We start from the raw sequence: 27,385 nt of genomic DNA, 5'->3' as shown, positions 1-27,385 counted from the left end.
ATAAGATAGCAATGAAAGTCCAATCCTAGTAGTAAGGGAGTGCAGAACTGTGAGATCACAAGGAGTTTCCCATGTAAGATATAATCCCCAGGCAGGAAGACATACAATTTATCTGAGGGGTCAAAACCCTGGACAAGGAAGATTTTTCTTCCTGAACACCTTTGGGTGTATTTTATGGATTTTGGGATGCTGATCATGAAAATTACCTTAAAACTTTCCTTATCACACACCATTGTTTAGATATAACCTATTTTTGTGGTTTCCTGTCATATTTTATGTACACTTCAAGCGTACAAAACCATGAAGTGCAGCATGTTATTGAAAATTCATTTTCTGCATTCACACTTGGACATCTTCCCTGCTGACCTTAGATGTTGAAAGTTTTCACCAGGACATTGAGGTCATGGAAATTCGGTATCAGGGTAACTGGAACACATCAATGCTGGCCGACTATTGTTGGACATCGACACAAGAGGCATCAGATGCTGAGTACAAACAAAAATCAGCTGCAAAACATTTTTAGTTCAATTGAACGAATGTAATGTGTCAGCATCGCTATACAATTAAATGCAATAAAAGTTCACTTAATGTTTCTCCATCTTTCTTTGTGATACAGCAAATCTAAAATTATCTTTGTCTTCACTTTGAGGTTGTTCATCATAATCTCCAATTTTATTTTTCAGGAAGCAAACCTGATCTGTTTTCTGATTTGATGATTCCAATTTAAAGTCTCTGAGTAAGTAATTACATTTTACAAGAAAATTTGTGCTTCTTTTAATTTTCCAAACGTTTGTATCATTTTATGGTTGCGATTGTTTTCTAAACGATAGATGTTTGATTTTATGGAAATCAGGTCCAAGGTTCAAATGAACAAATCTAATTTGTTTCAGTGCATTTGGTGAGTATTAACAAGGAATAGAATGATAAATTTGTATTAGACATTGATGAATGTAGAGGAACAAAGCTATCTATTAATGCAGTTATTCTTCGGTGCGAGAGAACATGGATAACTCATAAAAAAGTCAATGATAGTTCACATGTACAAATAGAATTATTGAATTCAAGTACAAAGAGATTATGAAGATCATAAAATAAACAAGATCTGTACTTACTGGAGATCCAAGGCATACCAAAAACCCTTTACACACTCGCAAATAATCTATAGAGACAACAAATAGCAAGAACCCATCATTACAATGTACTTATTTGATGAAGACCCATATCGCAACAAACACGTTTTTATACTGTTATGTTCTTATTAACATATATGTAATAGATCAAGAGGCAAATTATAGATGGAGTATGAAATTATGTGATTATTTCCAGAGGATATTTCCAAATATGTCATTATAAAATAGGTTTTAATACTTGATGGTGAATGATTACATTTTAAAAAATGTATTTTCCTCAATGTGAGACCAACGTTGATCAGGAATAAAGGGAAGATAAGGAAAATTTATGTTGTCCAGACCAGAGGTAAAGATTGAGGCTGTTTCCCCTTTGAGCAGGTCAGGGAGACAAAATGTGCTGAACCACATGAGTTCCATTTACCATCTACTGATCACAGCATGACCTCATCAGATTCACATGTTTTGATGATCTCATTGTTTCTTCTTTTGCTGGTAAATTGCTGCAAATATATTTTCACACACACACACACACACACACACACACACACACACACACACACACACACACACACACACACACACACACACACACACACACACACACATCCTTTTCATTTGCATTTGCTTGCAAAAATAGGAGAAAAAGATTGCAGCGAGGGATTATTTTTAATCTCAATGGAGAAATTAGCACCATAGCTGGTAGTCTCCAACTGGGCAGCATTAACATCGACTTTCTCAATTTCCATTAACTCACTCCCTCTGTCTTTGCCTATCTTTCTGTCTCCTTTGCTCCAGATCCCCACTCACTTCCCTTTCCTCTCGTACACTAACCCTCTCCCCTTATCACATTTCAGCTTTTTTTCTCTTCTACATCCCTGTTGGCCTGTGCTCCTCCCCTTGTCCCTTCTTCCCTCCTCTCCTCTCATCCCGCTCCCTTTCCCGCAACATTTTACTCAAGCACCTGCCTGTTTTTGCTTATGTCTGACAAAGGGCCCAGGCCCAAAACCTTGGTTACCCTTCACTTCCTATGGACACCGCATGACCTCCTGAGTTTCTCCAGCATGTTTTTGTATTGCATTAAACCCCAGCATCTGAAAATTTTCTTGTTTATTTCCATGGCTGGTAGATCTTTGCAAAAATGAGATATTTTTGGTTAATTATTTTAGATCTGGGTAGTTTGTTCATCAAACATTCAACTCCTTCGAGTTCTGAAGGTGAGGAGCTGCAAGGTACAAGATGAGAACATTGTTGCATGGTTTAGCAACTGTACTGAATAAGAGGTAGTTAATACCCATATTACCAGCCATCACCAGTTGAGCTTCATGCATTCGAGAAATTTTCAACTGATTCATGGCTATCCCTCAAGGTCAAGAATGAAGGTCTTCATTCCTATGGGCTATCAAGTGGCTTATGAGTCCAATCTTGGAGAGTGGTGCACTGAGTGAAGATGCCTGTGTGTGTATTTATTTAATATGTACTTTCATCAGATGCAAGGATCGACAATGAGATAGACAACAGACTCGCCAAGGCAAATAGCGCCTTTGGAAGACTGCACAAAAGAGTCTGGAAAAACAACCAACTGAAAAACCTCACAAAGATAAGCGTATACAGAGCCGTTGTCATACCCACACTCCTGTTCGGCTCCGAATCATGGGTCCTCTACCGGCACCACCTACGGCTCCTAGAACGCTTCCACCAGCGTTGTCTCCGCTCCATCCTCAACATCCATTGGAGCGCTCACACCCCTAACGTCGAGGTACTCGAGATGGCAGAGGTCGACAGCATCGAGTCCACGCTGCTGAAGATCCAGCTGCGCTGGATGGGTCACGTCTCCAGAATGGAGGACCATCGCCTTCCCAAGATCGTATTATATGGCGAGCTCTCCACTGGCCACCGTGACAGAGGTGCACCAAAGAAAAGGTACAAGGACTGCCTAAAGAAATCTCTTGGTGCCTGCCACATTGACCACCGCCAGTGGGCTGATAACGCCTCAAACCGTGCATCTTGGCGCCTCACAGTTTGGCGGGCAGCAGCCTCCTTTGAAGAAGACCGCAGAGCCCACCTCACTGACAAAAGGCAAAGGAGGAAAAACCCAACACCCAACCCCAACCAACCAATTTTCCCTTGCAACCGCTGCAATCGTGTCTGCCTGTCCCGCATCGGACTGGTCAGCCACAAACGAGCCTGCAGCTGACGTGGACTTTTTACCCCCTCCATAAATCTTCGTCCGCGAAGCCAAGCCAAAGAAAAGAAAGAACTTTCACTCCAAGAAGCACACAATACTTCACAAATCAACCAACTAATTCCAATAGCAGGGAAACCATGACAATTGGAGCCAATGGATTTGTTGTAGCCTTTGTCCACTTTCTGTCTTTACAGCCGTTGAGTTCAGAGTAACCTAGTCTGCCTGCTCCTTGGTTGGATTGTTCATTGTCAGGGACATCACCCTTGGCTTACCGCCATAGCTCTCATGATCTCAGGATCACACAGGCTTCTTCACCACGACAGGGTGACAATCCACTGATGTTCCAGCCACAAATGGTGAGCTCCCCATTGGATTGGATCTATGGACTTTATGATACCTTATGATACTGATCAGTGAGAGATTTTGGTGTCTGCTATTTGCCAGGAAGTGTCAAAAAGAACCAGAATTAATGCAGTATTTCATCCACGTTCCCCAGCACCAATTCCCCATCCTCGTCAATCATTTTCCTCCTGTCTTTGCATGAAAACGTAAGAGAAAGGGCTCAGAGGAATGCAGAATGGAGTGGGATTAATTATCTCACTCAGAAAAGTCAGTTGAGTGACAATATCTTGTTCAGGTACATTCTGCACTTTATGAATTTATAAAATGGCTGCTGACATTAGTTCTCAATGCTTGCACATAAACAATTCTTTCTTTGGATGAAACTTCAGAATGTTTTAGATGCTTGGGAAACAAATCAGCATGAGGCTGCCTTCAACAGAAAAAGAAGGGAGAAATATTGGAGAAAAACTGGATGCCTGCAACTCATGTTGTCTTTTCTCAGCAGGGAAGAAACCAGTAAGCTGTCAGGAGGGCAGACTTTACACATCACACTCTGCAGTAGACTTAGATTGCTGAGAAAACATTGCTGTGTCCTTCATTTTAATTGGCCGTACAGTATGCAGCAGCTCACATTTTCCACAAGTTGTCAGCAGATGAACGTTTCATTCAATAGAGAGAAAAGATGCATAATGAAACGAAATGTGACATTTACCTCATCCTGATGCTGCAGGTTTCAGTACTTTACCTGCAGGGTGATGTTTGCTTGATGAATATGTACATGGCTTTCAATCTTCCGTGAGTTTGACGCTCCACTGTTAACAAGTGCTGAGGTGAACAGAGAGTAGCGCCTGACCAAAACGAAGGGCAACCTTGGCTGCTTACTGAGCAGGTACTAAAAGAAGAATGGAGAAATAGAAATAGCTGGAATGATTGTAAATTTACAACACTGATTTGAAAAATACTGCGTCGGATTAATTTTTCAGATTTATGCTCTGTTTATCTATATCATTCATGTTTCAATTAAAGTCAATTTGCATTCACATATAAAGAGAATGATTTTCTTTTTAGGTTTTAGCAATGTAATTTTACACAATCTCATTGTCATTTTGTTTTCTATTAATAAATTGGATATCTAACTAAATGTATTTGGTTGTAGCTTAAGTGAAAGGAAACTGATAGATTTTTAAAAAAAACACAATATTAGAGTTATCTGATACTTTTTACTTGAGTAATGAATCCTGTGATCAGTAGGTCACAGTATCTAAATAATCTGCAGGGATTCATTTATGTTCCATAACCATTACTGTGTTTTGTGTTGAAAATAGTTTTCATCAGACACGATTGCACAAGACCAAAGTGAGTATAAAATAAGGAATGGCAACCATCAGGATGATGGAAAGCAAGGAGTGGTAGATAGTTTTAAGTTCTTAAGAAAAAAATAAGTTTTAATTGAAGGTTACACAATACGATCTATGCCCTGTCTATATACAAATTACTGTCCATATCTTAGTTCCTATGTAGATCACATAGTATAGAGGAAATCAGTACAAACAATGTAAACATTGTAGATATTAAGAACAAGAGATAATTTGCTGTTAGATGAAATTAAAACATAATTTCTGAAGCCACATTAATCCAAATTGTATCTCCAAAATAAAAAAAAAGGACTTGAATGGTTGTGACAGAGAGAGTTGTTTGGAAGATGATTATCTGTAGCAGATGTCAACAGGATAATTATTATCAAACATACCCAGATCTGCCAAAAGCTAAATTGCAAGAAGATAGTGAATTATGGTTAAAAAAAAATGTTTTGAAGTGGGGTGGTAAATTGGACTAGTAAATATGCAGATGATGCTAAAATAAATGGAATTGTGGATAATGAAGAAGGTTTTCAAAGATTACAGAGGGATTTGGATCTGCTTAGCAGAGTGGGCTGAGAGATGGCAGATGGAGTTTAATGCTGAGAAGTGTGAAGTGCTTCATTTTGGAAGGAATAATCGAAACAGGACATACGTAGTAAATGGGAGGGGATTGAGAAATGCAGTGGAGCAGAGAGATCTAGGAATAACGGTTCATCATTCCCTAAAGGTAGAATATCATGTGGATAGGGTGGTAAAGAAGGCTTTTAGTATCCTTGCCTTTATAAATCAAAATATAAAATTCAGGAGTTGGGAAGAACATCAGACTGTTCAAGGCATTGGTGAGGCCAAATTTAGAGTACTGTGTGCAGTTCTGGTCACCAAATGTTTGGAAGGACATCAGCAAGGTAAAGGGAATGCAGAGAAGATTTACAAAAATGTTACCTGGGTTTCAGAATCTAGATCACAAAGAAAGATTGACCAAATTGGGTCTTTATTCTTTGGAGCATAGTAGGTTGAGAGGGGATTTGATAGAGGTATTTAAGATTATGAGAGGTATAGATAGAGTTGATATGGATTGGCTTTTTTTCCATTGAGAGAAGGAGAGATTGAAACAAAGGGTCATGAGTTAAGAGTTAAGGGGCAAACATTTAAAAATTACATGAGGTAGATAGTTTTAAGGTCTTAAGAAAAAATAAGTTATAATTGAAGATTTCACAATACAATCTATGCCCTGCCTATATCCAAATTATGAGGGCACTGTCCATTACTTTCGTTCCTATGTAAATCACATAGTATAGAGAGTGGTGGCTGTCTGGAATGTGGAGAAGTAGTGGTGGCAGGGTCAATTTTGTCATTTAAGAAAAAATGGGATAGGTTTATGGATGGGAGGGGAAGTGGAGGGTTATGGGCCGGGTGCAGGTAGGTGGGACTAGAGGAGAGGACTTAGTTCGGTGCAGACTAAAAGGGCCAAAACAGTCTGTTTCCATACTGTAATTGTTATATGGTTAGATGATTATATCCAATGTAATGGTTTGAGGAATGGCTGAAGATGTGAAGATGATAATGCAGTGCATAAATGTTCTGGAAAATCTCAGCAGGTCACACAGCATCCAATGGAAGTAAAAGACAATCAACATTTCAGCACTGAGTACTTCATCGGAGATGTGAAAAAAATGGGTAGACATCTGAATAAAAAAGATGAGGGGAAGGGGGTTCAGGAAAGGAGTGAGGAAGGGGAAGGAGGAGAAACACAGGTTAACAGGATAATAGATGGATGGGTGAAAGAGAAAGACGTTGGGAATTGACGGGAGAGAGGGGAGAGGGCTAAGCAGAGTGGCTCTCTGATAGGAGGCCAAAGAGAATGGGGTGGGGACCCAGAGGAAAAGAGGCAGAGGGGGAGGGAAAGAGAAAGGCCAGGAGAAGGGGTTGATCAATGGGAATTGGAGAAATAAGGTGAGCCAGGGGGTGTCACTGATAGCGTAAAACTGAGACAATGGCTGGAATAAAGTGTAAACAAGATTATTTAGTTGAGATGTTCAGGAGTCTGCAGATGCTGGAACGGAGCATAAAATCATGAGCTGGAGGAACTCAGTGAGTTAAGCAGTATCTCTAAGAGTTAAGATGATGTAAAATAACTTGCAACAGTTTTTCTCAAGAATGGTGAATACTTTCTTACTATTCTTAGGTCTTTTAAACTGTAATTAACTATTGGTGTTCCACAATTTCCAAGAGCTCCCCAAAAGGGTTCCGCAAGCTTGGGAAGCCCTGGTATAGAGACACTCCCAAGAAATCCTAAGTACCATAATACAAAAATCTAGCCTCGCACACATAAGTGGTGGAAAATGGTAATAAAATGCACAGCAGATTTTGCCAAAGATGGATATACTTCACTCAGGCTCCATCTACACACACATTCAAACACTTTTTCCATGGGATGGCATTTTTCATCATGTAATTATTGACGCAGATTAAAAGATTCCCCAGTTGTGTGCCCTTGCAAAGTTTCACAAAGAATCACATCTTCCTCAATACCTTTCTCGTACACAAACCTAATGAAAATAGCAGCACTGAAAGACCTGGTACATCTGTTCCCTTATTATATGATTGTTCAGATAAAAGCATCATGAATCTTCATGGAAAAAAAAGGTGGCACCTCAGTGCAAGTTTCAGATAAATTAGACTGTCTCCTATGTACTTCTTTAGCCAATGACCCTTGGTTTTTAATACAGTATTGCATATGTGGAATATCCTTCTGTTTAAATGTTCAAACATCCAGCCTTGTGCCAAAAAAAAATCCAAAGCTCATTGGTTGAACATGGTATCTTGAGGCCTGATGTTAGCAGCACTGATGTCAGGGCTCAAGAGGCCATTTTGTTTTGTAAGCGTCAAGGCAACTGTTTCCTGCGAATGCACCAAATATAGCGATTAAAAAAAAACAGATAAAAAGTCATTTAAATTAAAACTGTTATTTCAAATTTTAGCTGTTACTACCCATTTCCTCCGCGGAACCCCTGCACCTTTCCACGAAACCAAGTTTGAGAAATGTTGCTTTGAAGTAAACCAAGGTCTCTTTCTGTGTGTTTAATATAAACAAGGTTAGTTTGAATTTTGCTTTGTGCTGTGTAGGACCAGAGTAAGATGAAGATGGTTCAGATAATTTTTTTGAGCATGTAATTTTGAAAGTATTAACATATTACTAGTTTATTGTCCATTTATTCATTATTTGAGGTATAATTTACTGTCTTAAGAGTCCAAATAAAGTGAAAAACTATGCTACTTTGCAATGGACTTTTTATTAACGAGTCAAAACAAATGACTCAAGCGATTATTAAGGAAAATAGTCTCAATAGTATCAGAGGGAGAAAAGGAATTGTTGATGTTTTAGGTCAGAACCTTACATCAAGAATATCTGGTAAATGAGTGAATGGCTGCAGCAGATAAAGAAAAGAAACTTGATGAGTGAAGTTCTGAAGAGGAGATTAAGGTTTACAGGTGAGGCTGGGTATATCCGAGAGAGAGAGAGAGAGGGAGAGAGAGAGAGAGAGGGAGAGAGAGAGAGAGAGAGAGAGAGAGAGAGAGAGAGGGAGAGAGAGAGAGAGAGGGAGAGAGAGAGAGGGAGAGAGAGAGAGGGAGAGAGAGAGAGAGAGAGAGAGAGAAGGAAAAAAAAGGAGAAAATAACAAGCTGAGCTAATATCATACATGGATAACTGATTCAAAGAGAGAAATCAAGTTGCTTGAAGTTATAGGATTTGAATTTAGACTCCAGAAGTCTGCAGCACGCCTAGAGAGTACAGAAGTGGGCCTCATCATGACAATTCAGGAGGCCATAGAGTAGACCAATAGGTCAGAGTGGAAGTGAGAGGAGAAATTAAAGTAGCAGGTAATGGACAGCCCAAAGTTACCGCTGTCGACCAAACACAGTCTGTGCAATGTGCAAAGATGCAGGAGTAATTCAGCAAGTCACGCAGTATTTATTGGAAGTAAAAAGACAATCAATATTTCGGACATGAACAATTTGTCAGAAAAACCTATGGATGCTGCATGACCCACTGAGTTTTGACAGTACTTTTATGTGTTGCACTCAACCCCAGCGTCACCAGCTTTTCTTGTTTAACTCCTTTTGTTCCACAATCTGTTTGGTTTCCCTGGTACATTGTGAACAGCGAGTACAGAGAATGGAGGAGGTGACTTAAATCTTCACTGGGAAATACTGTCTGTGTACTTGGATGGTGAGAAGTGAAGCAATGAAACGGCAAGTACTCTTAGCACCTGCAGCTGCATGTGCCCTGAGAATGAGGAGTGATTGGTGGGAAGAAAAGAGTGAACCACGGGGAGAGGCATAAAGAGAACAGTCTGTGAAAGAGGAGGAGAGAAAAAGATTAGTTTGCTGGTGCAATCTCTTTGATAGAGGTAGATGTGCTTGAGAATTCCCATCACATCGTCCACCTGGCTTTGTCCTATCAGAGATCCCTCCCCAATTCTCCCCACAACATTGCAAGCTCTTTTTTCCCCCTTTTGAGTTCTTACAAAGGATCTCTGATCTGAAATTACAATTCTGTTTTCCTTCCCATAGGCATGGCCAGACCTGTTGAGTGTTTCCTGCACATTTTCTTCTCAGACATTCTCTTCAAACTTCTCCCTTCCTTTTTCCTAAAATTGTCCCCTGGTCCTTCTTCATTGCTCCCATCAGCATCTTTTCCTTGAGGAAAGGCGAACAAGCCACCTCTGTTTGGAAGAAATATCATTTTTGCGTAAAATTTTAAGGATTCAGGATGGTAGTTTGAGAACAATGAGATAAACTTGAGCCAATTCTGCAAAGCTCCCAAATGAGCCACAAATTTCCTACAGCGAGGGAATATAATTTATCAATGTAATTACTTTAATTTCCACTAAAGCAGCACAAAAGGGGATTCTGGATTCCATTTCATGTTGTGCAAGGTTAAGATAAGGCATCTGCTGGAGGGTTGGATCTGAAGATGTCAGTGTTGGCATCAAATCGATGATACATGCTGATCTGCAACATCTTGCAGTTCCCAGCAGTCACCAGCCACCTACGTGCTGCTCCATAGACCAGAAGAATATCTGACATCCTAAGACCCTATTCTGAATGTTAATGTGCCTGCAATGCCTCCAAATCGTACTCCATGACCTGATTTAGTCCTCACGTGTATGGTAGACAACATTTGTCAAAATGTTGCTCAGTGGGAGTCAGTTGCTTCAGTAAATAGGGTGTGAAATGGAAAAAAAAATGAAGATATAATCCCACAATTTTGAACAAAGGTCAATCTTGAGAAAGTAAAACTCACATTTCCTTTCAAGCTGACCTGATACTCATAACAGGGCCTTATAATTGCAAAAATGAATGTCAATGAAATGGATCTGAGAAGCAGAGAGGATTAAATGGATATTTAAGGGGAATGGCGTGATTTGTTTGCTGTAAAATTCAGTAGCCCACATGCCATGATGAAAATGATCACAGATCATGGATGTTAGCTAGAGAATGAAAGGCCCAGGCTGCGAGAGAGGGTGAGAAGTTCTGTGGTCAGCAGCAGGTGTCATTACTTGGAGATGTTGGTTGCCAGGAATCTAACAAAAAGCTGTTTAGAACCTGGACATTAAAACATGGTTCAGCAGTTCAGGCTAGTCAATGGAATCCATAGTTAGAGAATTGATCAGGCTGGTTCACAGCGAGAGAGGATCAGTCTGTGAAACTGATGGTCAGGGGACTTATGGTGGAAGGTTAATGATCAGTACAAGGATTCAAACAAGCATTGAGCAGGGGCAGGCCGGGGGCTCTGACTTTTGGTGGAGTTTCCACTAGGGTAGATAATGATATGGAGAATTAACTTGATGCAGATTCACATGACCAATTCCATGTTTTGAGCCCTGCTTGGACAGATACTCTTTGGTAATGAAGACACAAGAGACTCCAAATGCTGGAATCTAGATTAAAAGACAAACTGCTGGAGGAACTCAGTGGGTCGAGCAGAAAGTCCTGATGCAGATGTGAAATCAAAATATCGACTATTCCTTCCCCCCACGGATGCTGTTTAATCCAAGATATATGCTGAAATATGGATATTGTGGGGCAATATTCACAGGTTTCTCAATGTGAATATTATCCCACAATGTCCATGTGCTATTTATGAACCAATGAAAATCTAGAAAACAACAGCAATGTGCGTTGCAAGAATTGCTGGAGTAACTCAGCAAGTCAGAAGTGGCATCAATGGGTAACCCAACCCATACAATGTGCAGTGTTTTTGTTTCTAAATGTGCTTTGCCATGAAGCTTCCATCCAGGACAGCCATTCCCAAACTTTTATTTTGGCTCTGGGCCCCTTAGGGCTCTGATCCAAATTTATAGGGCTACTTCCCTGCTTCGTACTTCCATACTTCTTTGAAGGCTTTCAAAGCTTGTAGATGGATCTGTACCAGCTGTAAAAATGGGTTGAAAAATGGCAGGTGGAATTTAATGCAGACAAGTGTGAGGTATGGTATTTTGGAAGGATAAACCAAAAAAGGACAACACGGTGCAGTAAACTGGAATTCACTGTCTATGTGTTGTTCAGGTGGCTGGCTCCTCCCATGGCTCCACTCTCACCTACCCCAATGTAAACCCTAGTTTTCCCACCTTACCTCAGATTTACCTGAGGACTATCTTGTCCACCCGCCATTGATTTTAAGCTATTAAAAGCATGTTTGTACTCCCCACGTCTCCGAGTGCATTCAGTCGCGTTACAATTTTAATAGCTTACTTTTGAAATTGGATGGAAGCCCTGTTGAAGTCATGCAAGCTCCAGATCAACACTTTGTCCCCTGAGGCCCCAGAGGAATTCACCTACTGGCTGGAGTGCTTCCAGTCCTACCCGACGGCCACACAAGACGTCTTCAACTCAGATTGTCTCCGGATATCGGCACTTCTCTTTTGAGTTGGTCCCAAAGGATACACTGTTATCAGAGACTGTGCTACCTACAAGTCAGCCATAGAAGGCTTGAAGGTCCACTACATGGGGCCTCAGAATGATGTGCTGGTGAGGCATCGACTCTCTCAACGTCAGCAGTGACCGGGTGAGTCATTGGACGACTATGTGCTAGAGCTGTGGGCCCTGACCAGAAAATACCACTATGAAGCAGCCATGGCCTGAGTGAGAGAGGAGAAACAAATCTTGGAACCCCTCGAGGAAAGAGTGAGGATGAGGTAGGTGAGGCAGCATACATTTTATGGGGATTCGTCCTAACGGATTGAAAATTTGAGTTTTTGTGATTTATTAGTTAATTGGTTTTTTTTCCAGCTAATTTAAAGCTTGTGTGTGGAAAAACAGCAGCATGGATGTTGATACATTTTTGTTACAACCATCACCTGCAGAGCTGCAGAGCAAGAGAAAAGAGGAACTAATGGTTATTTCTAAGGCATTGAAATGTTACGAGCCCAGAGGACCCCAAAACCCAACAGCAATAGATATTCACCAAGACAAATGGTTACTTAAACAAAGGTTGCTTTTAATTATCTTTAAACATGAAAATAGAATCACACTATAACTTATCACCATTAACTTAACTAACCTAACTTAACCCCCTACTAATTCTAAGCACGTGTATGTAATGTGTGTGTAAGTTTAGAAAAGCTATTTGATTCACAGTCCAATCTCACCTCATTCTTCCAAGTTCACTGGTTGCAGGCAATTCTTATAATGTGCAAATAATTTAACATTTATAATGTTCACCAGGCTTTGGTGCTTGTAAGGTAAATGGTTACCAACCACTTCAGTGTCTTTCTGACAAAACTTGCCCCATCAGAGTTTTCCACATGATCACTGTCACATTTGTGGCCCGAAATGTGAAGTTAATAAAACATTAAACAGTTTTATCAGGTAAACTTCTCAGTGGCTTTATTTTCCCGTTTCCTTTGTTCTCCTGCTTGTGCTCTTATCTCTCTCTCTCATACCACGTGACTTCCGGTACATCTCATACACATTCATTATCATGACATCCCTCCTTTAATCAGAAATAAACTTTACCTTCACTTACCAATATCCCTCGGAAACATACAAACATCGTAACTAATGGTAATACTATAACTCAACTACATAAAGTTTACTTCCTACAGCACTCATAAATGCACTTTATGATATAAGATTAAAATACTGTCCCAAAGTTCTTATTAAAACTATGGCACAAAGTCTTCGTATCGTTTGAGCGCTTTCCAGTTTCGTTTCGGCCTGCCTGCGATATTGTCGTCACTTCTCGGTTGTTCACTCTCGGCGTCAGAAATACTGCTCACCATGGCTTCAGGTGTTTCTGGAGCTCTAGTCACTTCATCAGGAGAGCTGGTAACTGCCTCTGGAACATCATCAGGTCTCTCAGTTTCAGCATCTCGTATTGGCCTTTCAACTTCTTCGCTCGATCTATCTCTGGACTGGTACCTTTTTACACCTGAGACATTTCTCTTATACAGGACTCCAGTCGGAGACTTGACTGTCACCATACTGCCACTTCTGGATACGACAGTATAGGGTTGACGGTAATAAGGTGTGTCTAGCTTACCACCAGTTTCATGCCTCACTAGAACATTATCTCTTGGCATGATGTCTGAGTACTTGGCTCCACGTTTCGAATCTGTGTACAGCTTTGCTGCACCTTTCTTTTCAGCATCGTGGTCCCTCATCTCCTGGTCATCTCGGATTTCCTTTATTTCTGGCATTTTTGTGCGGATTTTTCTCCCAAAAAATGCTTCTGCAGGACTTTTTCCAGTGGTTGCATGAGGCATTGCTTGATAGACAGCCACATAAGATAGCAATGCTTCTCGCCAATTTTGTCCTTCTGCGTGTGCAATCCTCAGTCGTTTTTCAATGGACTGATTTTGTCTCTCTACTTCTCCATTGGCTTGCGGCCATTTCGGAGTTACTTTATGATGGTGGATACCTGTGGTCCTCATGTATTCCGCAAATGTCTCTGAAATGAATTGTGGACCATTGTCAGAGTATAATGTAACAGGTAATCCATATCTTGCGAATATCTCTGCTAACGCTTGTATTGTTTTTTCAGTGGTTGTGGACTTCAACACCACGTACTCATAGTATCTACTGTAGTAATCTATCACTACCATAATTGATTCACCCGTCGGTAAAGGTCCAAGAAAATCAACAGCTACGTCGATCCATAGTCCTGTCGGGAGTTGCGTACTCCGGATCGGTTCTGGCGGATTACTCCTACTTGTGATTTGACATCCATGACAAGTTTTAACAAATTTCTCTGCATCCTTATCACAACCTGGCCACCATACCTTGATCCTGAGGTTTTGCTTGGTACCAACAATACCTAGGTGTCCTTCATGCGCTAAGGATACGATCTTCGGTTTCAATCTTTGCGGTATCACCAATCTGCAACCTCTCAATACACACTGTCCGATGCAACAAAGTTCGTCTCTAATGGGAATGTAAGCCTTGTGAGTACACTTGTCCCATTGTCCACTCTGTATGCATTCTCTTATTTCCATGAGTTCTGGATCATGTTCGGATTCTCTCTCGACTTCGTTCGTAGTCACAGCTTTCGGTGTCGACTGAATAGCTACGAAGCGTACAAAGCTCTCTGTTTCTGTTCCCAATTCTGACTTGGATTGTGGACATCCATCCTTCACCAATCTGGACAGCGGATCTGCAATGTTTGCTTTCCCTGCAATGTGGATTACTTTATATTTGTAGGGTTGTAGTCTGAGTACCCATCTCTCTATTCTGGCACATGGTTTGTATCTAGGTGCATAGATCACCTCTAATGGCTTATGATCTGTGATGAATTCAAATTCAATGCGGTATAAATATGCATGGAACCTCTCACAGGCCCATACAAGTCCGAGTGCTTCTTTCTCTGTCTGAGAGTATCTTCTTTCCACATCTGATAACGATCTGCTGGCATAGGCAATGATTCTTGGTCCTCCATCATGCATCTGGACCAACACGGCTCCTAAACCAACCGGGCTGGCATCCTCTATGACTTTGGTTGATGCCGCCGGATCGTAATATCCAAGAGTTTTTGCATCTGTCAGGCTTTGCTTCAGCGCTGTGAACGCTTTCTTCTGCTCAGATCCAAAATGAAATGGTACACCTTTCCTGGTTAGTTTCCTTAGTGGTTCTGCCACTGTAGCGAAATTAGGAATGAACTTTGCACAAAAATTGACCAATCCCAGGAAACTCCTCACCTCTGTTGCGTTCTGAGGTGCACGTGCCTCTGCAATAGCTTTCACCTTGGCCTCTGCAGGGTTTAGTCCTTTCCGTGTAAGTCTGTGTCCCATGAAGTCCATTTCTGACACACCGAACTGGCACTTGTTTCCATTCACAGTAAGGCCTGCCTCCTGTAGTCTAGATAGTACACGCCTCAACCATTTGTCATGCTCTTCCTTCGTTGGTGCATGGACTATGATGTCGTCAGAAATGTTGGCAACTCCAGGAATGCCTTGAATCACTCAACGGATTTCATACTGGTAGATCTCCGAAGCTGCATTAATTCCAAATGATAGTCTCTTGTAATGATACAATCCACAGTGAGTCACAAATGTTCTCACATCTCGGGAACCTGAATCCAGCTCTAATTGATGATAGCCCCATTTCAGATCAATTTTTGAGAATACCTTGCTGGTAGTTAGTTCTTGAAGTATTTCCTCCACTGTTGGTATAGGGTGTCATTCTCTAATTAAAGCTTCATTGGCCATTCTCATGTCAACACATAGTCTTATGTCACCCTTTGGTTTGGGCACAATCACTACAGGACTGACCCATTGTGTCGAATGTTCCACAGGTTCAATAATGTCTTGTTCGATCAATTCTTTAATTTTGGCTTCGACTTTCCCACGAAGTCCAAACGGAGTTCGGCGCATTGGTTGTGCCTTAGGTTTGACCGTTTCATCTACTGCTAGCTTCAATTGTCGACCTTTCAGCTTTCCTACTCCTTGGAAGACTGCGGGGAATTCTTGCTTCATATCCTCGTATGACTGAATTGAATTGACACAAGCTCCAATATGAAGTATTGCCAGGTCTCGCGCTGTGCTTCTACTCAGCAATGGTTCTCCCCTCTCTTCTATGACCATAAACTCTGCTTCGGTGCACTTAACTCCAGCTTCAACAGTTGCAGTAAAACATCCAATGGTCTGCAATGGCTTGGTTGCTGTGTATGGATACAGTTTCTTGGAACACTTCTTTGAGGTACAGATGATCTTTTTCCTTTTCAACTTCTCCCATAAATGTCGATCAATCACATTACTGTCACTGCCTGAGTCTACAATGACCTGCACTGTCACTCCACCAATGATCACTGGGACCTTCTTATGATGTACTTCATTCAACGTAAATTGGTAACACCTCTGTTCCTCCTGGGTATCATCATCGTCACCGTCTATCTGGCGAATGATATCTTTCTTTCCAGGATACTTTCCTTTCCCCCAGGCTTTGCCTTTGGAAGTTGTACTCTTCCTCTTCTGGTCTGCATTGAACTTGCTTATGCACTTCTTTGCAAAATGGTCCTTACCTCCACACTTTCTGCAAACTTTGCCTTTGGCCGGGCAATATGGGTTTTTTCCAAAGTGACCTCGGTATCCACATCAATAACACTCCACGTCATGTGTCAACGTATATCTTGGCTGGTTATGGCGATGTGAGAGCCTCTTAATTTGCTGGCTTGAGTAGTCTTTCAGGGTCATGGTATGCAATTGCCCTTCAACAGTCTCTAATGCAGCAGCAATGGTTAAAGCATCGGTGAGTTCCAACTCACTCCCTCTTTCCAGTAGACGTCTTCTGAGTTTATCCGATCTACAGTGCTGTACGACTTGATCCAGTAATTGGTTGTCCAAATCAGCTGGCATGTAATTGCATCCAACAGCTAGCTGGCGTAGTCTTGTCACGTACTGAGCAATTGTCTGGCCATCTTCTTATCTCGTTCTCCGAAACAAATGGCATTGAAATGTAACATTCGGTGTCACTACATAGTGTGCATTTAATGCATCTACCGCTTTCCGGTACTCATCCTTTCTTCCAGTATTCAAAAGTCTCTTAAATGTTTCCCGAACTGCAGGTCCAGCAGTGAAAAGAAGTAACGCCCTTCTCTGCGCTTTTTGTTCAACTGTACCGGTATCTAGAAATAGGCCACGACTGTCGGCGTAGGATTCAAATTCTTCCAGCCATGCCTTCCACTTCACACTTACAGTGCTTGCATCACCAGTCGGGTCAAAATGAGCAATTCCACTATGTGTTAGAAAGTCACTGTCTGCCCCAGCCATGAGGAAATATTCCAGCCCCAAAAGTACTGAGTCAAAGAGAAAATTCTTATCACCTTGAAGTTGTCTGTAATCCTCTGTAATCTTGATTAGTCTTTAATTTTCTCCAAGCTTCTTTCATCCTCGTCGCCAATGTCACATTTGTGGCCCGAAATGTGAAGTTAATAAAACATTAAACACAAGTTTTATCAGGTAAACTTCTCAGTGGCTTTATTTTCCCGTTTCCTTTGTTCTCCTCCTTGTGCTCTTATCTCTCTCTCTCATACCACGTGACTTCCGGTATATCTCATACATATTCATTATCATGTCAATAACCTCTTTTTTTCAGGTCATCACAGAGTTCCTTTCTGTTTCACTTAATTCAAGTGAAAACATTAGGCAGCTTGCCCTCTCCTCTTGCATGAACCACAAGGGCTTTGACCAGGCAAAACTAAGCACTCAGAATCCATCTTCCAAATGGGGTTGTCCACGAGCTTGCCAGCTTGTCCTGTTCTAGTCCCAGTTGCTGCTGCTGCTGACTGTAAAACTGTAGAAGTGATCTCTCTCTCTCTCTCTCTCTCTCTCTCTCTCTCTCTCTCTCTCTCAAAACCACATGACCATCTTAGAACAGCAAGTTCCACTCCAGACAGAATTTGGCTACGATTAGTTATTTAATCTGTTGCCTTTTTGTAAACAACAATGCATTAGTGAAGTCTCTTGGGCACTCTCCAAAGTTTTTGCAAAGGCTGTGGGGCCAACATGTCTCGCATTAGCATAGCTCCAGTATTTGAAATAAGATCAGTTTTAAAGTGTTTGTGACCTACACTAACAAACCTGCCCAAATTTATCTCACAAAATCATATTACTAGGGGTGTGCTAGAATCGAGGGATCTGGGAATACAGGTACATAATTCCCTGAAAGTGGTGTCACAAGTAGATAAGGTTGTAAAGAAAGCTTTTGGCATATTAGCCTTCATAAATTAAAGTACTGAGTATAGGAGTTTGGATGCTTTGGTAATGTTGTATAAGGTTTTGGTGAGTCCAAATTTAGATTATTATGTACAGTTTTGGTCACCTAACTACAGGAAAGATATCTATAAGATTGAAAGAGTGCAGAGCATCTTATTAGGATATTACCCGGACTTCAGGAACTGAGTTACAGGAAAAGGTTCAACAGGTTAGAACTTTATTCCCTGAAGTGTAGAGGAAGGAAGGGAGATTTGATAGAGGTATTTAAAATTATGAGGGGGATATACAGAGTAAATATAGGTAAGCTTTTTCCACTGAGAGTAGGTGAGATACAAACCAGAGAACATGGGTTAAGAGTGAAATTGTAAAGTTTAGGGAAATCATGAGCGGAAACTTCTTCACACAGAGAGTGGTGGGTGTGTTGAACGAGTTGCCAGATGGAGTGGTGTAATGGCACTGATTTACCCAGTTTACACACAATGAAAGAATATTCTCACTCATTTCTTTCAGTGCAAAATGGAGTCAACTTTCTTTATTCTCTTCAGCCTTCTTCAACTCCCCAAACACCATCCAGACAAACCCCTCTGACCTTCTCATTGGCTCCCCGCCACACAGATGATCCTGATGCTCTCACTCTCCTCCTCCTGCTCCTGACTGCTTAATTAACCCACGCATGTATGCGACTACTCCTGTGCTTCACTTTGTTTACGTCCTCAGCGACAACTGGCACTGCTCCCAACGATTGTGACAGTGGTAAACGTGGATTCAATTTTAACATTTAAGAAGAATTTAGACAGGTTCATGGATTGGAGGGGTATGGAGAGCTATAGACTGTGCAAGTCAATGGGATTTTACGGAATAGTAGTTCGACACAGACTAAAAGGGGCAAAGAGCATGTCCTGTAGTGATCTTTGATTTCTCTGGTTTTGAGCTTCTCTCCCACTGATTACATAAAAACATCAAAAATATGTATGTCATATGAGGTGAAAATGAAACAAGGCTTTTACTTAAATGAGATGCGGCCCCCAGAGGGGAAGGAGTGCATATGGTCCCCAATGAGAATGGAAGATCTCGGGTATCCACAAAGCGGATATCAATGTTCCCAATGGAATTCACGAAAAAAGAGGAGGATGTTAATTGGATTTGAGGGATTGAAGTTTAAAGAGAGGTGGGATAGGTTGGGGTCTTAATTCAGCCTAGTGTCATAGGCTGAGGGTGACCTTGCAGAGGAAGATAAAATCAGGAAGGGCATGGATGCATGGATAAAGTGAATGCCCATAATCTTTTATCCAGGGTAGGTTATTCTAGAATTAAAAAGCATCAGTTTAAGGGGGAGAAGAGAATTTAAGAGTGACCTGAAGGGCAAACCTTTTCACTCAGAAGGTGATCCACATCTGAAAGAGCTGTTCAAGAATGCTATTAGAAGTGGGTACAACTTCGAGATTCAAAAGAAATTTCAAGAGATATATGGATAGGAAAACTTTAGACCGATTATGAGACAAATGCAGGCAAATGGGGCTGGCCCAGAATGCTGACTTGGCTGTCGTAGATAAATTGGGCCAAAAACGTATGATTTTATTTTCCCTTCTGAGTAATACCCACAGAAATAATAATTCACAATTGTACTGAGAGTGAGGAAGAGAGTGAGGTCTAACAATGGCCATAAGAATGCTCTGTTTCAACTAAAGAACAGACCAATTTCCAAAATGTATACCCAGATAGCTTAACAGCTGCAGGGACATTTCAGAATTCACAATTAAGGATGAAATTGCAAAACAGCTAGATTATAATGGGAGGAGATTTCATCCTATTACTTCTTAAGCAGACCCTAAATAACGGTCTGTTTCCTCTATGGTTTTGTTGGTCGTGAAGTGAAGGCAATGTGGGGAACACAGATTGTTTTACAGAAGGGGCAAGGGGAAACTGATGGGGCAAGAGGAAAGAGGAGAGGTGGATGATGGGTCATTCCTTCCAGCAATTTGCCAGGGTGCATGCCATGAAGGCTTTTATTACCATTGCAAATGCTCCTTCTCCACGATCATAGTCCAGATTCCCAAGAGGCAGTTTTTACATTGTATTTATTCAGCATTTCCTAGAACTTTTTTGTTTTGTTTTGCTTGCAGTCCTGTGACAAAGCTTAGATGAGAGCATTTTGGGGGTGGGGGGGTGGGGGGGTTAGGGGGGGGTAGTCTGGTATCATGCATTGGAATGATGTGGCCTCTCCACTGTAGCTAGAGCCTGGGAGAATACACTGACTTGGTCCCCACATCTATTCAATGAACTTGGAGAATTTTGTGGAGACAGCCTCAGTAATGTTTCCAATGCCTGAGGTAGTCAAGGTTTTAGAGGCACAAAGAGGGCATGATCACTTTTGGCACCAGAGATTTTGATCTGAATGTACCCGTCTAAATTAATTTTTACATTTTATGTTTTTAATTTGAATTTGAATTTATTAAATTTACATAGATTTTTAATTTAATTTTAAATTTCGACAAACAGCTCAGTGGCAGGCCATTTCGGCCCATGAGTCTGTGCTGCTCAATTTACACACAATCAGCCTAAACCCCCAGTACAATTTGAAGGGTGTAAGGAAAGTGGAGCCCCCAGGGAAGACCCACACAGATACGGGGGGAGTGTACAAACTCCTTACAGCCAGCATGGGATTCGAACCCCAATTGTTGGAGATGTAAAGGTATTGCGCTATCTGCTGCACCAACTGTGCCTCCTTAACCAACCAACGGCTGTTCTGGCAGAGTGAAAGTAATAATTGCCATTTGCCATGGAGAAAATCATCCCCTGCATCCTCTTCAAACATCTTTTCCCACTGGGTAAAGAGCTGCTCTTTGAGCTGCAGTATGGATTCCGTCCATTTTGAGGTGTGGTGGACGTGATCTTTATCCCACACTCACTCCAAACCAAATGCAGGAGCATGAACTTTCTCAGTCTTATTCCTTCAACTGAAAAGGACCGAGCAGTGCTCTCCTCACATCGGCCTGATCACCAAAGTTTTACTTCACCTTCTTTTTGTTTCTTGGGCCTAACCAGCACATTGTCAGTAGTAATGTCAGTGATAATCAATGTTAAACAAGGTTGTTCAACTCTTCTAACATCTTTCTCACTGCAATGATGCAATATTTATCCAAGCAAACTACCCTTGGGATTAGAATCAATATTTAGAACTAATGGGAAATTGTTTAACCAATGGTGACTGCACTCACGGACCAAAATTATCCAAATATACAATGAGGGATTCTATGAAAATGACAACTGGAATACAGAAGTTGATTAACTGATGGTTAATGGTCAGTTTCTTGGGTCAGCCAAAGGGCCAGTTTCTATGCTTCTACGACAGGATTCAGACAGGGAATGACATTGAAGAATGGAATGAATATAGCACAGGTTCAGTCACATCTGCAAAATATAGGGAACAACAAGTTGGAGAAAATTGTGGCTGTTTTATTTAGCACAAAGATTATGGAGGAATTTAATCAAGGCGTTAAAATTTGGAATGAATGGGAAAATCGCTGTAAATTATTGGTTCAAATCATGAGTTTAGAGGAGGAAATATTATTAAATTACTCATTTTCAGGGCAGAGGTTTTGGATTTTGAATCATGAATTATTATTATTAATAATGAAAACAGTTTGGTTGTTAATATTCCTGAATGGGCAACAGAATTGGCTGAAGTATTGAAGAATAGAAGGATAAAAGAACAGAGCAGAGATGACGTTAATAACACTACATATATGCTCAAAAACAACAGCATGAGTGGTTATAACAAATTATTTGATTCAATTTTCTTATTCCTATGTAATTGTGAGCAAACACATCTCTAAGTTAAGTTCAGAACCCACTTTAAAATATGAGCCTATTAATGTACCATCAACAATCACAAAAGGCTGTGGTGTGGGTGGGGGGGGGGTGGCGAGATGGCATAGGAAGAAGACTTGTAATTTCACCTTTCCCCTGAATTGAAAAGTTTTAAAAGTTTAAAAAAAAGATAGACAATGGCTACAAATGTGAAGAACACAAAGATTCAATTATAAAAGGAATGACCTTTTAAAAGTGCTGAAAAATTGAGGCCTACCTACCAGAGAGAAGCCACAGAATCAATTGACTCTGCTCCTAAAGTCCATTGAACTCCTGGGAAGTTGAGCATAATGCTGGAACCTGTCCTGCAACAGCAAGATGGCGCCAGCATTGATACTACCCGGCTGACTCTGAAATGCGCGGCCGAGTGGTGTCTCCTGACATCTGCGCACGATCCTGCTATTGTGCCCAGTGGCTCAGCGATGCCTCTGCGCGATCAATGACGCTACCGGCCAATGGCAGAAGTGCACTGTTGGAGGGAGGGTGGTGGGGGAACCCGACCAACACCTAGCTGAAGAAGTTGGTCCGACGTCGGTGGGGGTCCAGACCTGCAGTCAAGCGGCCTGACCAGCAGGAAGTGCAGGTGAAGAGGAGGAGGAAATTCCTGCCTTGTTAGGGACACAAGAATATGAAGAATTAACCACAATTACAGTTAAAGAAGGTAGGCCTCAAAGAGGTGGAATGAGGGAACCAGGAAATGAAGCTGTTTTCACTGTTTTAGAAGGCATTGCTTAACAAATGGAAAATAGGTCATCTCAGATGAATCAGGGATTTATGGACATGAAAGTCAAAATGAATAATATCTGTGAAGAAATGTCGTCTGTAAAGAAGGCTATGTCTGTTGTTAAGGCTGATGTTAATAAATGTTTGAAAATGGTGGAGAGAGTACATGATAATTTTAAGAATATTGTAGAGGCATTTCATAAATGTAGAGATCAAGTGGAATGGAATAGAGAAAAAATGGAGAAAGTGAAAGATTCTTTTGTCAGTTGGGAAATTCAGAAGATAGAATTGTTGAAATAGATTATTTCTTTGGAAAATCAAGGTCGGCATAATAATGTGAAGACTTCTGGAAGATATTGAAGGTTCAGATCCGGTGAAGTTTTTTAAAAGGTGGATTGCAGATATGTTGGGTGTTGAGTTCTTTCTGGCTGGCTTGGAATTGGTCAGAGCACATAGGGTGTTGAGGAAGAAACTTTATCCAGGTCAGCTGCTTTGAGCTGTCCTAATTCGATATTTGAGATACCTGGATAGAGAGAAGATTTTGCGGATAGCTGTCCAGAAAACTCGTCAAAATCAGGCTCCAATGATGGTTCAGGGTAGTAGGGTACTTTTCTATGCTGACCTGAGCCAGAAGATAATTAAGAGAAGTAAGGAATTTAATTCAGCTAAAGAGGTGTTTGTGGAGAAAAGGGTACAAATTTACTTTTCGGTACCCTGCTGTGTTGAAAGTTTTCTATGGGAATTATCAATCTCAATTTTTTGAGAGTGGTCATGATGCATTAAGTTTTGCGAATTCTTTGCCAGATGTGCGGGGATCTGATCGAACACAATCACCTAAGAGGAGAGTATCTGACAAGAGTAATGGGAATGGAAATGGAAAGAAGGGGGAATTGACGCAAGGTTTACTCAATATTGAGTATCTGGAACAATCTTTTGGACTGGAATCAGTGGGATGAATTTGAATGAGATGAATAATTGTCGAAAAGTTTGGCTGGGGGTGGGGAGGGGGGTGGGGGGCGGGTGGATGACTCTGATACTTCCAAAAGTCATCTGCCATTAGTGGTGTTATCCACACCCAGTTAATTGGGGAGTTACTACATTGATGTAGTTTTGGGGAATTTTTTTTTATTTTCTTTGAAAGGTTTTTTTTCCGTACCTCTATAAAAGGGAAGTTTCAGGGGAGATTTTTTATACAATTGTTAACTGTGTGAGTTGTTTAATTTTTAATAAATGACAAAATTGAATTTTGCATCTTTTAATGTATATGATCTTAATAACCCAATTAATCATGTGTTAGCTTATATTAAAAAGATGAAGGTTGATATTGCTTTTTTATAAGAAACACATTTAACTGAGAAAGAACATTTGAAATTGAAAAAGATTGGGTCATGTGGTTGCTTCTTCTTTTAATTCTAAGGCACAAGGAGTGGTGATTCTAGTTCATAAGAAGATACTGTTTGAATTAGAATCATTTTCTGAAACAGCTGGTAGAAAATGTGATAGCTTTGACCAATGGTTGAATTTTATCTGTGTAGTTGGGGACCCATTGAGCATAGTATGAGAAAAACCCAAGGCATCACTTCAGAGCTTTGAGGGTATGTAGGAGGGGTAACTCCATCAGCGCACGCATGTGGGCCGGGTCGGGGCTGTTCAGAACACATACTTATCCTCATTATAATTAAGGTTCATGCATCATGCTGCCTGGAGGAAACATAGAAACATAGAAACATAGAAGATAGAAGCAGGAGTAGGTCATTCGACCCTTCGAGCCTGCTCCGCCATTCAACGAGATCATGGCTGATCTTAAAGTTCAGTACCCCGTCCCCGCCTTCTCTCCGTAACCTTTAATACCATTATACTGAAGAAATAGATCTAATTCCCTCTTAAATAGATTTAATGAACCTGCCTCTACTGCCCTCTGTGGCAATGAATTCCACAGATTCACCACCCTCTGGGTAAAGAAATTCCTCCTCATCTTGGTCCTAAACGGTTTGCCTATTATCCTCAAACCATGGCCCCGGGTTCTGGACTTTCCCATCATTGGAAACATCCCATCTACATCCACTCTGTCCAGTCCTGCCAGAATTTTATATGTCTCTATGAGATCCCATCTCAATCTTCTAAACTCTAGCGAGTACAATCCCAATTTGCGCAATCTTTCCTCATAAGTCATTCTTGCCATTCCAGGTATCAGCCTGGTGAATCGCCTCTGCACTCCCTCCATTGCAAGAACATCCTTCCTTAGATAAGGTGACCAAAACTGCACACAATACTCCAGGTGTGGTCTCACCAAGACCCTGTACAGCTGCAGTAAGGTATCCTTGTTCCTATACTCAAACCCTCTTGATATGAAGGCCAACATACCATTTGCCTTTTTAACCGCCTGCTGTACCTGCATGCTCGCCTTCAGAGACTGGTGTACAAGTACCCCTAGGTCTCTCTGCACTTCCCCATCTCTTAATCTATTACCATTCAAATAGTAATCTGCCCTCCGGTTTGTATTACCAAAGTGGATAACCTCACATTTATCCACATTTTAGTGCATTTGCCATGTATCTGCCCAGTCCCTCAATTTATCCAAATCACACTGGAGCTTCCTGACCACCTCTTCCATGCACACAACCCCTCCTAGCTTAGGGTCATCTGCAAATTTGGAGATATTACATCCAATCCCCTCATCCAGATCATTAATGTAAATTGTGAACAGCTGGGGTCCCAGTACAGATCCCTGTGGCACCCCACTGGTCACCGCATGCCACTCAGAAAACAACCCATTTATCCCAACTCTCTGTCTTCTATCTGCCAGCCAGTTCTCAATCCATATCAATACTTTTCCCCCAATCCCATGAACCTTGATTTTGGAAGCCAATCGTTTATGCGGGACCTTATCGAAGGCCTTTTGGAAGTCCAGGTACACCACATCCACTGGCTCTCCCCCATCTATTTTACCTGTCACCATCTCAAAGAATTCCAATAGATTTGTCAAGCACGATTTACCTTTTGTAAATCCATGTTGACTCTGTCCGATCCCTTCTCTGCTAGTCATATGAACTAGTAAAGGTTCACTTCATGAGCCTGCAGGTTGTGGCTGCAACCTTATCTGTAACATTATCTAGATATGGGAATGTGGCATGTAGGTCACAATGATCCACCATGCGGTCCATCTCCTGCTAGAAAAGGGAGACCCCAGAGAAAAAGGTAGAGGCAGCCATCTGCCTTGAATGCCGTATACTGGCAGTCCTCTGGGTGGATCAGGAATTGGTGATACGCCGATTTCAGGTCAATCAAGGAGAATACCTGATATTGTGCAATTTGGTTGATCATATTGGAGATGCGGGGAAGGGGGTAAGCATTGAGTGGTGTGTACCAATTGAGGTCTGGCTGTAGTCCATTACAATGCTATTCTTATTCCCATTCTTCAACAAGACCACCTGGGCCCTCCAAGGGCTATTACTGGCCTCAATGATACCCTCACCCAATAAGTGCCGAACCTCTGCCTTAATGAATACCCTGTCAGCCACATAGTACCGTCTTCTCCTGATGGCCACCGGCTTTCAATTGGGGGTGAGGTTGGCGAACAGCAGAGGGGGGGGGTCAAACTTGAAGATAGAGAGACCACACATTGCTAGCAGGGGGCTGTCTGTGAACTGTTTGTTGAAGATGGTGGAGGTAAAGGGACCATAGAAGTGCAGAGTGACTTTTTAAAAATTGGCACTCGAAATCCAGCCCCAGTAGCAAGGGGCCACAATAAGCAGTCTGAAGTGTTTGTAAACTACGTCTCCAACAGTGAGGTTCACTACGCATAACCCCAGAGTGGCTGCCGTGTATAATTTGAATGTGAGTGATATCCTATGCTTGGCATCTCATACTTTATGGGATAGTCGTTTGGCGATATCGAGAAGAATAAAGCTTTCTGCACTCCCACTATCGAATGACCAGTTGATATGGTGCCCATTTATCTAGACGTCTATGGACCTGGCAAGTTCATGTGGAGCCCCTGGTGATGGAGGCCAGTATGGATTCATTGTCCGAGGCTGATGGTTGCTCCGCACCTGAGAAAGCTGCCCTCAGCCCAAATATGGGCGGCCTCGACACCTCAAAGTATTGTATGCCTAGGATGATGATGTTTGGCGCACAGACCAAAATGACAGCCCAGACGATTTGCACATGGAGTTGCTGGAGTGCATGGAAGATGGCGCCGATTGCGCTGCCCAGAGTGGCGACTGTCTACATGCTCTCCTGGTCCTCATGGAGAGTTCTGACTGGCAAATTTTGGCATAATGCCTCTTTTTCTGGCTGCAAGAGTAGCCTTTGGAGAGATATCCTGCAATTGCGGCCGAGGTCAGACCACTAGAGTAGTGGGACAAAATAGGGGACCAGTCACTCATGGGGCAGGATGACTCCCCCATCCAGGATAGTGGTGCCCATGGTGCCCAAGTAGTAGTCATCTGAGTTCTGGAGAGCTATCTCCAGTGTCTCTGTAAGTTAAATCTTTGCATATCAAGAACCTTTTGCTCCAAAACCCACTGCTGTATGTACACAGAGTGGATACCGGCAATATA

General features: G+C 41.6%; 1 long non-coding RNA gene across 5 annotated transcripts in view; it reads left to right on the top strand.

Annotated features, from left to right (window-relative positions):
• Positions 1–27,385, top strand: part of LOC138752803 (uncharacterized) — a 125,838-nt gene that overhangs the window by 46,064 nt on the left and 52,389 nt on the right. For 2 of the 5 annotated variants that reach the window (XR_011350948.1, XR_011350949.1), the window contains exons 2-4: positions 684–736; positions 854–898; positions 4,983–5,013. This is a non-coding gene — a long non-coding RNA (uncharacterized lncRNA). The remainder of the gene's footprint in view (positions 1–683; positions 737–853; positions 899–4,982; positions 5,014–27,385) is intronic. The other 3 variants (XR_011350952.1, XR_011350950.1, XR_011350951.1) reach the window with 2 other exon arrangements.

This window comes from Narcine bancroftii, chromosome 2 (genome assembly GCF_036971445.1).
Source record: "Narcine bancroftii isolate sNarBan1 chromosome 2, sNarBan1.hap1, whole genome shotgun sequence".
NCBI lineage: Eukaryota > Metazoa > Chordata > Chondrichthyes > Torpediniformes > Narcinidae > Narcine > Narcine bancroftii.
This window is presented reverse-complemented; position numbering and strand designations above follow the sequence as displayed.